Below are 12,296 nucleotides of genomic sequence, written 5' to 3'. Positions count from 1 at the left end.
CTTGAGCATTGCCAGCTATTCTCCTGCTGAAATGCAGTCATACTTTTGTATGTTAGACTCTCTCCTTTCTATTTGCTCTTTCAAAGCAGACTGGAACATCATCCTCACCCTTTCTCTACCTCCCTGTAAGCTCTCCTGCTCTCTCCCCTGCTTCCTCCACACTTGGTCATTAAGAAGCCTCTACCACAAGCATGAATTCGCCTATCATTCCTGGACAGAATTCTCTTCTGTCCAGACCAGAACCTCAGCCCATGTCTCTGGCATTTCTTCATGAAGGTGTAGTTATCTTTTCAAGATCAGTATCTTAAAACGGGATTTTAGAGTCTCTTCCAAGTTTGTCCCATCAATTTATTTCCCAGTTTCTATGAACAGTATGATCACATTGATTTTTTTTTGTCATTCCCATCCAGTGTCTCGTCTTCAGCAGAGGTTACACTATGAGTACAAACTGTATCTAAACTCAGCAGTTATTTCTCCATGACAGAAATGGCATTTAAGATACATCCTTTTCTATCCCAACTGAAAACTAAAGCTTTGAACGAGGCTCTGATGATCTTATGGCTCACATCCATAACACTCCTGCTTTCCAATGCCGTTAGAATGATAAAGTAAAATAATTTTCTCTCATTTATGGTCTCTTCAGCTTCCTTTTGTTTTCTGCTTCTCGTCATTTCAAAGAAGTTACTGTTCTTTGCTTTCCCAATACCATCCTTGACCCACCTCCCCTAGCCAGCTCTTTTACCAGGAAATTAGTGACTCATCCCTCCAACAGGTAATAATTCCAAAATTTCCTCTGTGGCCGAGAAGTCATTTCATGCACAAAGCTATCTCCTGATCTTCCTCAAAACGCTGTCAAAGGAGCCTTGTTTTCCTGTCTCGCGCACGGATGGGGTGGCAGGGGCCAAGGGTGTTACCCATCAGCAGGACCAGCACCACCATCTCCTTGCTTCCATCTTCCCTCGCTTGTCTGTGTTTGTCTGGTTCATCCCCAGCATGTCACCTCCCCGCCCCAGGGTTGCCGTTTTCATCTGCATTTATGCACAGCCAATTTCAGCAGGTTTTTAGTCCATACTTAAGATTTTTATAAGCAACAGATAATAATAGCTGGCTATTTTGTTTCTGCTAGTACTGCTTCTGCAATACCTAAAGACTAATATTTGCACTTGCTTGCAATAAATGCTAGTCATTTTTTTAGAAGAAATAGCTCAACAACTACAATAGAGAAAAAAGGGTCAGAAACATCAACATCACCTTTCAGATTGAAAATCAGTATGAAAATAATGAAATTGAAAAAAAAATTAAAATAATACCCAAGGTGATCCAACATGGGTTGTAAAAGTTGGTATAAATGGCTGACCAAACAACCATTACAGAGTCATAACTTAAAAGGGAAGCTTCACTTTGGAGAAGAGCAATGTTTATAGAGAGGCTAATTTTATTTTATTGAATACTGTTAAAATACCTATTAAAAGTTATAAGTTGTAGTCTAAAATACTGCAGTGCGGCTCATAGAAGAGCTTGCATAGACTATGAAATGGCCTTACATGGTGATATATTTCTGGCATAATATAATATAAGCTATTTCAAGAATCCATTTACAAGTAAGCTGTCGGGGTAGAGCCCTGTCCTCGCTGAAATCAATAGGAGTTTTGCTAGCAACATCTGTGAAATTAGGTTTTCCTCTCAGTTTTAGCCTGTGCAAGATTAAATATTGGGTCAGGAATACAGTATTAGTTCTACTGCATGCAAGTACCAGTGATTTTGAATGCAGTGTCTGCTTAGGAGGATTACTAAATGAAGTTTGAAAAGTGATTTATTAATGGAAACCAGTTTTTTGTTAATTAGTCCAGATTTCCTTATTGGTAGAAGTGTCGTGTTATTTTGTATGGTAGCATACCTCTGCTGTACCAGTAAGAAATATGCACTTAAGCTAGAGGCCTTTGGGCGTGAGAGGTGGGTTGTTTCCCTTCCCCACTCCAGTGGAAAATCAACAAAAGCAAGCATTTAATAGTAGGAATTCCATTATTACACAGCTTAGGAGCTTTGCAAGCACCCAAATGCTGCAAGTGCTATGATAATTTATCTTTGAACTTGTTAGTAACAATGCATAATTAACAAGTAAGCTGTAGGAACATGCAATTGCTATGTATTTACATGGTATTTGCCATGCAGTTGTGGTATAATTACAACAATTATACCTGCTCTGTAGAATAAGAGTACATGGTGTACTTTATTTTGCGTTATTTGACAGCACTTGGTCCAGTGAAGCAGAGCAGAGCACGATGGAGTTTAACAAAGTATTTCATTCTGTTGTAGGTGGAAGCGAGCCACAGGTATGAAACTGCACATGAATCTGCACAGAGTGCTGTTACTTAAATGATCGCTGTGGCTTCTGGCTATTCAGGGTGGCAACCTTGCCTTTTGAGCTCAAGTTACTTATATTTTGGACTGCCGCCCTTTCAGTGATGTAAATGGTCTTGAAAATGCAGATTCAAAATAAGACAGACTAGGGTTTGGGTTCTTTCAGCATAGCAACTTTTTCCTCTCATGTATAATATTGTAGGTCTCTATAATAATTACAGGTAAAAGAATGGATAGAAAGAATCTATCTTCTTCTAAAATTTTAAAAAACTGTATGCCTGCACGTCACCATTTCTTTGCCCTAAAACTCCATTAGTATCAGAATACCAAATGTGAAGTCACATAACATAGGCACTGGGAAAAAAATACCAGCTAATGGTGAAAAGTGCAAAGAAATATGCTGTGTCTCTGAGTTCATCACATTTGACGTGTTTCAGCATAAACTATAAGTAAAACTAAATTAAAAGATTCTATTATGTTGGGGATCCACATCTAGCAGGAAGAGGAATACTGTACACATCACTTGATGCAGGAACTGCTGTGCCACCTCTCTAAAATGGTGGTATTGGCCTTTAAACTAATGCATGTAGTATTACCCGCTCAGAGGAGAAAATACAGACCTTTCTAGAGAGTGGATACGACGCTACGCTGGTTAAGTAACGTAACAGAAACATGGATTTATTTGCTGTTGCTGAAGATGTAAAATTTAACTTTGGCATACAAGAAAACAGTCTAAGAGCTCCCTATTCTACTCCAGGTGGAAGAAAAAGTAGGAGCTCGTCTAAATATAAGTTATTATTGTTCAGCTTCATAATAATTTTCTTGTCTTGAGGGACTTGATTTATGAGTATAGCATTAAAAAAAATTCTTGCTCAGAAAGGCCAGCAGTGTGACATGACAGGGCACAAATCATGATGTATTAATTTCCAGTTACTATGCTGGCTGCGTACAACTACATCACAAAAATGAGATGCAAATTAACACAATATAATTATCTTGTTTGAATGTCTCATGGTGATTTTACTCTCTGTGTTACAGCCAGTGCACTCACGGTTCATATCAGCCACCTCGGGTCCGCTGATGTTAGGAAGGTGGCCACGGCTCCCTGCGGGAGCTCCCATGGAGCGTGTGGCTCTCCTGTCCTCGCGGTTGGGCTGGAGTCAGCATCCAGGTTGGTAGACAAGCCTAAACTGCTTGTCTGAAAGTTGGGTTCAGGGAACTTTGATGCTTAGCATCAACAACTTATTTCTGTAGCAGACTAAATGAAGCAGACTAAATTATCCCAAGAGTTAGTTATGAGCACCAAGAGTTAAAATTTTAGTCCATCTCAGATGATACAGCTTAAGAACATTAAGATGATGCATTGAGTCTTTTCTGCACTAACAAATTTAAAAATAATTTCAGAAGAAGTTTGTCTGAGAGCAAAATGTAACTTCCTTTTGCAAAATTCATATTTGAAAAAATGTTAATTGGTTTATGGCTTGCATTCTTCAGTATTTCTATGCAGTTTTGGGATTTTTTTTAACTGTTTTTCAAGGTTTTCCTATTTTCATAGAGTGGACCCTTTGTAAGGGACAATGGAAGAGATGCCCGTACATGTCCCAGTTACAATCACAGACATCATCATCCATGAATTTCATTACTTTTTCATTTCCATTTTTCTTACTTAACATCATAAAGCACCTGGGTGACAGTTGCAGCAACTGTTTACATTATCTAAAATACCAGCAAAGCATTTCCACTGCATACCAACAAGAGCCAAGACCTGTATTTTACAAACGCCTTCAAGGCAAACATTTAAGGCCAACGGCAAGACTTGGATTTGAAATTCTAACTCTGGTGGATGATGGCACTTGGTGTTCCAGTTGACTTTTACCTCCTTTTCAATATTGCAGAGTCATTATTTCATTTTTCTTTTGAAGAGGACACATGGTAAAGTACCCAGATCCCTCTGAACAGTGCAGTCATTCTTTTAAACTTTTATCTGAAAAGAGGGTATTTTACAATCTGAGAAGGGCAGTTTCCTCCATCTAGAAAATTGAGAAAGGGAGGCTTTCCGCTGACTCCAGCAGGGTCACGATCAGGCTCTTCCACTAGTGTTTTGATACAGTCTTATTTTTCATTAAGATGCAACAATAACCAGGAGAATCCAGTAATTACTTCTGGGAATTAAGTAATTTTTAAATGGTGAAATTGTGCATCATTTCAGTCGTAATTTGGAACCCAACCACTTTATATGCAGTTGAAAGCCTCATCTCTCACAAGGGATGTTTTGTGAGACTGAAATTGTAATGAACTGGGTTGAGACAAAAGCTCTGGCGAGGAGCAGATTCGAGCTGTGAAGTGGGTAAAAAAGCATTCTATTTAGGGTTGGAAAAGCTATCTTCTAGTTAGCATGAAGATTACAGGTGCATGTAAACTGCAAGTATCTCAGTGAACATGCATCCCTAAGTCTTAAATAATTTTCAATAAAATGTGCTTTCTATGTGAGTTTTCTAGGTTCAGAAGTGGGATTGTTCTCAGGGAGAATACTCAAAACCAGCTCTTTTGATGTCGTGTTCACAGAAACAGACACCACGTGATGCAAGTTCATATAGAATGAACGGAATTAGGACAAATGTTTGAAGACTTCTCACAACAAATTGCTCACAAATGATTTACGGCCAGAATTACTTGCAGAGTGATTACAGCACATGTTTTGGAAAAAAAAAAAAAAAAGTCAAGAAAGTCAGTCTGCTCGTGGACAAATAATGAAAAGACAAAGAGGAAAAAAAATCCTCTAACAAATATGAAACTGCAAATTATTCACTCAGCCCAGTTGGCAACAACCAATTTTATGGTAGTGGGAGCTTGTGGAGTAGGAGGCAACTGTATGAAGAATGATTGATTCAGTGTCTTATATTGCAATTCTGGAAGGGGTTCAACATCTAATTTAAAAGCCATTTTCCTCCTTTTACCCAGTAAAGAAAACAAAATGATAGTCAATGTCTGTGAGCTGTTTTGGGCAGATAGAATCTATTTTGTGTCTGTGTAGTCCTGTGGTCACTGACAAAGGCTAGCTCATAAGAAAGAGCAGTTATTTATTAGGAAAGATCTCTCTTGCCAGCAAAAAACCCAAAACCTGTCTGAGGAAGGATATTGCCATCATAATCCTCTTTGCATCTTTCCATTGGAGAGTAAAGGATTTGCCCTTCCAGAAGAGACACATAACCGGTCTTAAACCCAGTGTATCTTTTCAGCCTTTGAACTTTGGAGTCTTGCATAAACTGCATCTCCACCAGCCCATCTTTCAGTCTATAGTAATAAAATGATCGGTGATTTACTCTCCTCTTGGAAGAATACAAAGCACACTTTGGACATCTCTCTCCTAGGAGCGCCTTTTGTGTCTCCTTCCCCACTCCCTGGGAGGAAGCCAGCCACCTTCTGGGCAAGAGGCTCTGGGATGCCGCACTGGGATGCTGGCAGAGTTAACTTCTGCTCAGGATAGAGGGTGACTATAGCATGTTCTGTTTATGCCTGTGGCGTGGTGGATGTGAGTTCAGCATTCAGATCCCCTTAACTCCTTACACATGTATTCTTGATTCAATATTTAATTCCTAATTTAATTCCTGAGCAGGCACATGCTATCTTTCAAAGGCATAGCAGATGCGCGGGAGTCCACTTGATCCCTGCTGCTTTACTTCACAAAAAACTTAAAATGCTAATGCTGTAAATAAGCATTACAGCACAATCTTTGGGTGAATGATATCCAACATTACTCCAGATTTTAGTCATAGTGAAAGATTTTACAAGCTACTTTGAGCTAATAGAAGAATAGTTTTCATTTAAAACAGTGATGTGTTTGTTCCCATAAATGCTGATTGCCGTAATTCTATTGTATGTTCTTGGCTTGGTTATACTGAGCTGAGTTAGCTTGTTATACATTAACACTAACCATTGATTATAAATTAATTTTACTCTTTCTATGTTTTTAGAGAGAAAGCTACCAGGACTGATACACTTCCATGTCCACTGAAGGGAACAATGAAAAAAAGGTTTATTTCTGCAAGAATGTTCTAGACAACTTTTTCAACAAAGGATGTGCTGCAGAAGATGTTGTTCAGGAGCTATTTCATCAGCCCACTAGGATACAGGGTGAGGATATCTGCATCCAGTTGAGCTGTGCTGAAACCACTTTTAATTCCTGCCCTTTATACCTTTCCTCCCATGCCTGAAATGTCTTTGGATGGTAATGGCAGTCCACCGCTGGTGAACGTTCTGCCCACCATTCTGTGCTTTAGGAGCCCCTTCTGCATCACCCACCTGCACTTAGGGCTGGAGCTCGGGGCACACAGTAGCTCATCGCCTGCAAAGTACTTGTGAGAGGACAGTGAACAGCTAATATGTTGGTGGACCAACTTCAACAATTTCACTACAAAAGAGCTTTAATTCTGACTATAATCTGAATATAGGCAGATTTCTCAGCCTGCTTCAGTCTACTAACTGCAGATACACGTGTAGGTTGTTTGATCCAGGTTAAAAAAAAACACCATTGCCCTTTGCCTTTACCCTCCCCATATGCAATTTTGGAAAGTTTGCCTAGAAGGGGTAACAAAATGTTCAGCTGCTGCAGGTCCTCCCAAGCCTACCAGCTTTTTTGCTTTTGTTTAATTTGCTATGTGATTAACTCCACTGTGTTTCTGCCTGGCAGAATCTGTGACTAAAAATGCCCTATGAGTATACGTAGTATGCTGCAACACTGGTGGAAAGTAAATAAGACCATAGTCTTCATAATCACTGTTTTTCCAAAGAACTACTGCTCCCAGCAGAGAGGCTATTTTAGGCTGTAAATGGAAATCAGAAAATGAGATTTTCTTTCCCTGCTAGTTCTTCTCCTGGGAATTTTAGTGCTTTCCTCTGTGTACCTACTTTGGGTGTTAGTGGCAGCATATTGATAATACCAGTCTCTTGGAGGATTGATCACTGGAGCCTATTCTGAAATACACCAGTGAACATTGGAAATAATTTCCACTAGTACCAACATATTATTTGTTGATACAAAATTGAGCATTAGATCAAAACCAGATCTGGATAGCCTGATTTACTCCATGATTGAGGTGACAGTTCACTCAAAATTCAGGCTTGCAAAATAAGTAAAGATATTTCCTAGCTACCTGCACTTTCTGTTCTAATATTGGTAATATATTTGCATCTCTCAATTTTGCAGACTGTCTTTTACCTCCTGTTTGATGATCTAAGTCCAGTCACGAATGTAGACACTCTTGATTTGTAGTCCTGTCGATACCAGTGATGTCTGGCCTTGCCTCCAGTTTATAGCACAGACACTATCATCTAAATCATATGTATCATACGGATCTAATGCAAGATCTTTGCATGGTCTTTAAATCTGAGAAGTTCTAATTATCATTCTTAATACTTCATGTATTATGCATTTTTGTCTGGAAAAAGCTTTGTGTTACTAGGAATTCAAAAGATTAGGTTTTGCTACAGCAACATGGAAATCTGAGAACTTGAGAACAAATCATAATCTTTAGCATTAGCTGCCCCAAATGGCATTGAGAAGGATTTTCTGTGCTAGGAAATACCCTAATTATTTCATGGCATGACTACTGCTCTGATATTATGCCTGTATCCCCACCATTTGATTAAATACTACTCACAAGCATCCTTTGACCTGCTGAGTAGCCGGTAATTTATTTAACTGTAGTATTACTGAGAAGTGCTCTCTTTCTGCCTATATAAATAAAAAAACTTTTAACCTTGCAAAAACATTAATCATGCTATTTTCATCACTGAGGGAGAAGGAGTGGGCTTTTTTGGGAGCAAACCTATTGAGTGGAAGATATCTTAGTCAACAAGGGTCAGCTTTGGCACTGAGAGCAGATGAAAGATTTTCAGAGAATATGTGAAAAAAACAGCAGCTTTAAAAAACATTTTCCGTTGTACCCAGACATCACATGTGATAATCCAGACAACACAAATTGTTGTCATAATCATGATCTGTCATTCTCATAGTCTTCCACTTTGCTTTGTCATTTACAGCATTCATGTGCTTGACTTTAAGCAGCCTGATGCTGTTTACCGGTTGCTTGGTTTGACCTTAAAAATATCATTAAAATTGCAAAAACATTTAGAAAGTTGGAAAACTATTATCCAGGAAAAATTCTCAGAGCACAATGGAAGATGTGAAGTGACTGAACTCTTCGATTTACTCTGAAAAGGTCCTGTCCCCCTCTGCCTCTCCTTGCACACCACCAACTGCAAGTGCCCTTGCTAACGCTGCTTCCTCTGTACTTTTTCATGGCAGGCTCTCTTCCCTTTACATGATTTATTCAGGCATCTTCATCCTCATCCTCGTCTAGCCCTCTTTCTGAAACAGCACGAGACCCAGCTACTACCTATTGCCCACCTTCTTGCTCTGTTACCAAATCCAGACTTTCTTTTTTACCATTAATCGTAGTTGCTTATCTGGACATGTTTTACCTCTGTCCTTCACGCCTTTAATCCCACGGTCTTCTATGTAAAGCCCCTCATCCCAGAACTCCCTTCTTGAACCACTATGGCTCCTCAAAATTAGAAGAGCAGTAGTGAGCAGATGAGACAGCTAGTTAGAAACACAGCACACACCATAATGTGGTTAGCCATAACCAGATCTATTGTTAATTTTGTAGCCTTTTCTCCAGAGACCCCTTTGTCTTTTCAGGTACTGAGCAGCTGGAAGCAGGGAGTGTTTTTCTTCCCTTTGCTCAGCATCTCACACCGTAGAGGACATTATGGTTGTGGTCCCAGGGATGTCTAAGGCCCCGTACTTTCATTTTCCAAGTCCTTATCTCCTATGCTGCAGACTTACCATCTTTGCCTTCCTCGTTCGTAGCCCTTCAGCCTCCAGTTCCTCAGCTTTCCCTGTGTCATTCCCCAGCCGGAGCCTGGTCAGGATAGATGGGACTACTCCAATGTTTACTACTTGATTACTGTTGCTCAGCCACATCCCACAGTCCAGTTATCTCACTGATGAGATACTAAGCAAATAGGCATACCCGCTGGTGCCTCAGAGTGCTCTAACGTAATACTCAGAAGATTAGTTATCCTGGAAATTTAACACACACAATATCACATAATGTACATAGGGGGTTTTTTCCCCCATAAAAGGGGTCATTTAAGTCCTGAAAAGAAGAGCTGAAAACCAAAGCACAGGACTCCATAAATAGATCAAATTGCTTCTAAAGTAACACTATCTTTTTTCTCCAACTCTGAAAAATCCATCAGAGGAAAGAGGAGTGGGGAATAACATCCCTGCTCTTGTCAATTCTGTTATAATTCCTACTGAAATAAAGGGATAGTAGAAGAGAGAGTCACAAAAGAAAATAGGAAAGAATCCTTTGTCTAGAAAAAATGAACAGTTTAATTGATCCAAAAGGCTTATTCTTACTGGTGAAAATTATATGAGAAAAAGAAAAAGCAGAATTTGAGAAAAACAGATCTATGGGAAGCTACCAAATTCAAGAATGAGGAGTTTAATTTTCATATAAATGCCAAATATAAAAGAGCTTCTCTGGTGGTAAAGCACAATCAACAGGTTGGGGCTTTGCAAAATCAAGCAGTGGCCTTTTGTGGCATCTGTTACCATTAATACTAGAAGAATAAAAGATACAATATTCCATAAAGGGATTTCCAAGAGTTTTTTAAGTGGAAGTGGTGCAGTTTTTTACAGATTCACAGAACACATTTGCTTTCGTTTACTGTATTCTCAGCCCATATAAGAACACTCTTAAGCAGAGATGTTTTTTTCTCAACCTAAGCAGACAATTGTTTGCAATGGGAAGAGGAAATTAAATAGCTTGATAGGTTGCCATTCCTCCCTCCATCTGGTCAGTAGATTTAATCTTTACTTACATTATATAGGCGTGAGCAAAGAATTCATATTCCATGAAATAAGGGTATACCTTACATGAAACTGAAGCTCAGCTGAGCACATCTTAAAGGAGCATGACTTGTAGGAGAACACAGGCTCAAAAAATCTTAAAAACTGACACATCAGGTTGAGCACCCTAAAACTGTGTCATCCAAACCCCAGTAATTGGTTGGGAACAGTTAGGCTGATGTTTAGTGCTTTTGTTGCATGTTCTTATGGTGCTACTGACTGCAATGTGATCACAAGCACGTGAGCTTTGACTACCACACAGCTATTAGCCAGTGGCATCCCAACATACAATAAAGCCTGCTATTCCAAAAAACACTGAAATTTTTCAAAATTATCCCTAAAGAGAGGCACTTGCATGTCCATACCTGTATTTACAACATGCTTCAGGTGTTTTATTTTATTGAAGATCCTATGGGCTATTAAGGAGAATGTGTATCAGAAAAACACTTTTTCTCTGAATAGAAATCAAGATCAGTAGGCAGAAGCAGCTCACTACTTAAATAGGGCTCAAATACAAATGACAAGTGTGGGCTAATCCCATCTGTCATGTCTTCTACTATAGTTGTTCTAGTTGAACACGGAATACTATATTTTTGCTACTTATGCTTACTACATGTTGCCCCATATAAGGGGGTCCCATTGTGCCAGGCACTGTGCAGGCACAAAGGAATAGGTAATCCTTGTCCTGAACATCTTCAACTCTAAATAATGTATCTTCATCTCCTGCTTGCTTAGCCTTCCACTAGAGGTTATTTTTCACCACTAACCTATCGAGTAATAAAAAGGCTCTGAAGAAAGCTGTATCTTTGGTTTAAATAATCAGCTACATTGACTTGGATATTCTGAGAGCCCCCACTAATCCCAGCCTTCCCAGCAGTTTATAAAATAAAATAAAATAAAATAAAATAAAATAAAATAAAATATGTATCAGCCTAACTCACTGTCAGTTTTATGACCGAGCTCCTCTGCCCCATTTACTGCTCACCACTTTGGACCTGACCTGCTGCTGCTCTGTCCTGGTAGGTTTGCGCTCAAGGCAATGGCAAGATAGCAGTTTATTTCAGCTGAGAATTTGACGCCAGGCTATTTTGGGAACGAGTGAAACTTGTCCTCCATAATTACTTTATAATCCGTGAAGAGTGCTTTCTAGAGCAGTTTGGTACAACACAAAATCATGCTTTAAATATTCTGGGCTTATACTGTGTAACAGCAAGAAAGGACGATGACCTGGAGAGTGTAGGATGTTCACTTGAGAGTCCACAAAAATACTATGGCTGTGATGTAACAGACAGATAATAGTTTAACCAGGCCCGAAGTTGCTAGCAGGGGACCAAGGAAATCAATAAAGCAAATGGGAAAGCTGGACAGTTGGTGATGTCTCAGCTCCTCTATAATGCCACATGGACTTTTCGTTTATTAGGAAAATAGATGTACTTTAATGAATGAAATATCAAGCTGTGATTATGTCTTCTATGTTGCAGAAAGAAGATGAATATATTATTTATTGAGATCTTCCAGGTATTTTTCATTTGTCAACGTGCTGTGTCCAGTGTGATTAATCAGAAATACAGGATGCAGTCCCTTGACAGACGTGAAGCTATGCGTGCCAAGCCAGCGAGCGGGACAGCAGACCACATGCCCATGGTGCCTCCTAGCACTGAGGCATGTCTCCCAACAACTTCCTCACCCACAGTTTAGAAAATCACTATTTTACACACCTGTTTTCCACTGAAAGATCACTGAGCACTGGGTGATCACTGAGCAGACCGTGCGGTGCTGCTATGTGTTTGGGTAATACAAGGACCCAGGGCTGGAAGCGAGACCAGGGTTATATAGCTGAGGCCTCAACATCTGCATGCCACTGGGCAATAGATGTCTTGGGCAAAACGGTACGAAGGATATCTGCTGGCGTGGCACAGGCGTGACAGCGCCATAGCCTGTAGCAGAAGACCAAGCTCATGCCTGTGACATGCACCAAGAAGAGAGTTAGAAGTCATCAACAGCATCGGTTCCT

The 12,296-nt window shown here is 39.7% G+C and overlaps 1 long non-coding RNA gene across 2 annotated transcripts in view; it reads left to right on the top strand.

The window, feature by feature from the left end:
- The window catches only part of LOC115353723, a 28,796-nt gene extending 17,004 nt beyond the window's left edge, over positions 1 to 11,792 (top strand). For both annotated transcript variants that reach the window (XR_005930981.1, XR_005930982.1), the window contains exons 4-6: positions 3,400 to 3,532; positions 5,733 to 5,851; positions 6,336 to 11,792. This is a non-coding gene — a long non-coding RNA (uncharacterized LOC115353723). The remainder of the gene's footprint in view (positions 1 to 3,399; positions 3,533 to 5,732; positions 5,852 to 6,335) is intronic.
- Positions 11,793 to 12,296: the final 504 nt, after the last annotated feature.

Source organism: Aquila chrysaetos, chromosome 20 (genome assembly GCF_900496995.4).
Source record: "Aquila chrysaetos chrysaetos chromosome 20, bAquChr1.4, whole genome shotgun sequence".
Classification (NCBI taxonomy): domain Eukaryota; kingdom Metazoa; phylum Chordata; class Aves; order Accipitriformes; family Accipitridae; genus Aquila; species Aquila chrysaetos.
This window is presented reverse-complemented; position numbering and strand designations above follow the sequence as displayed.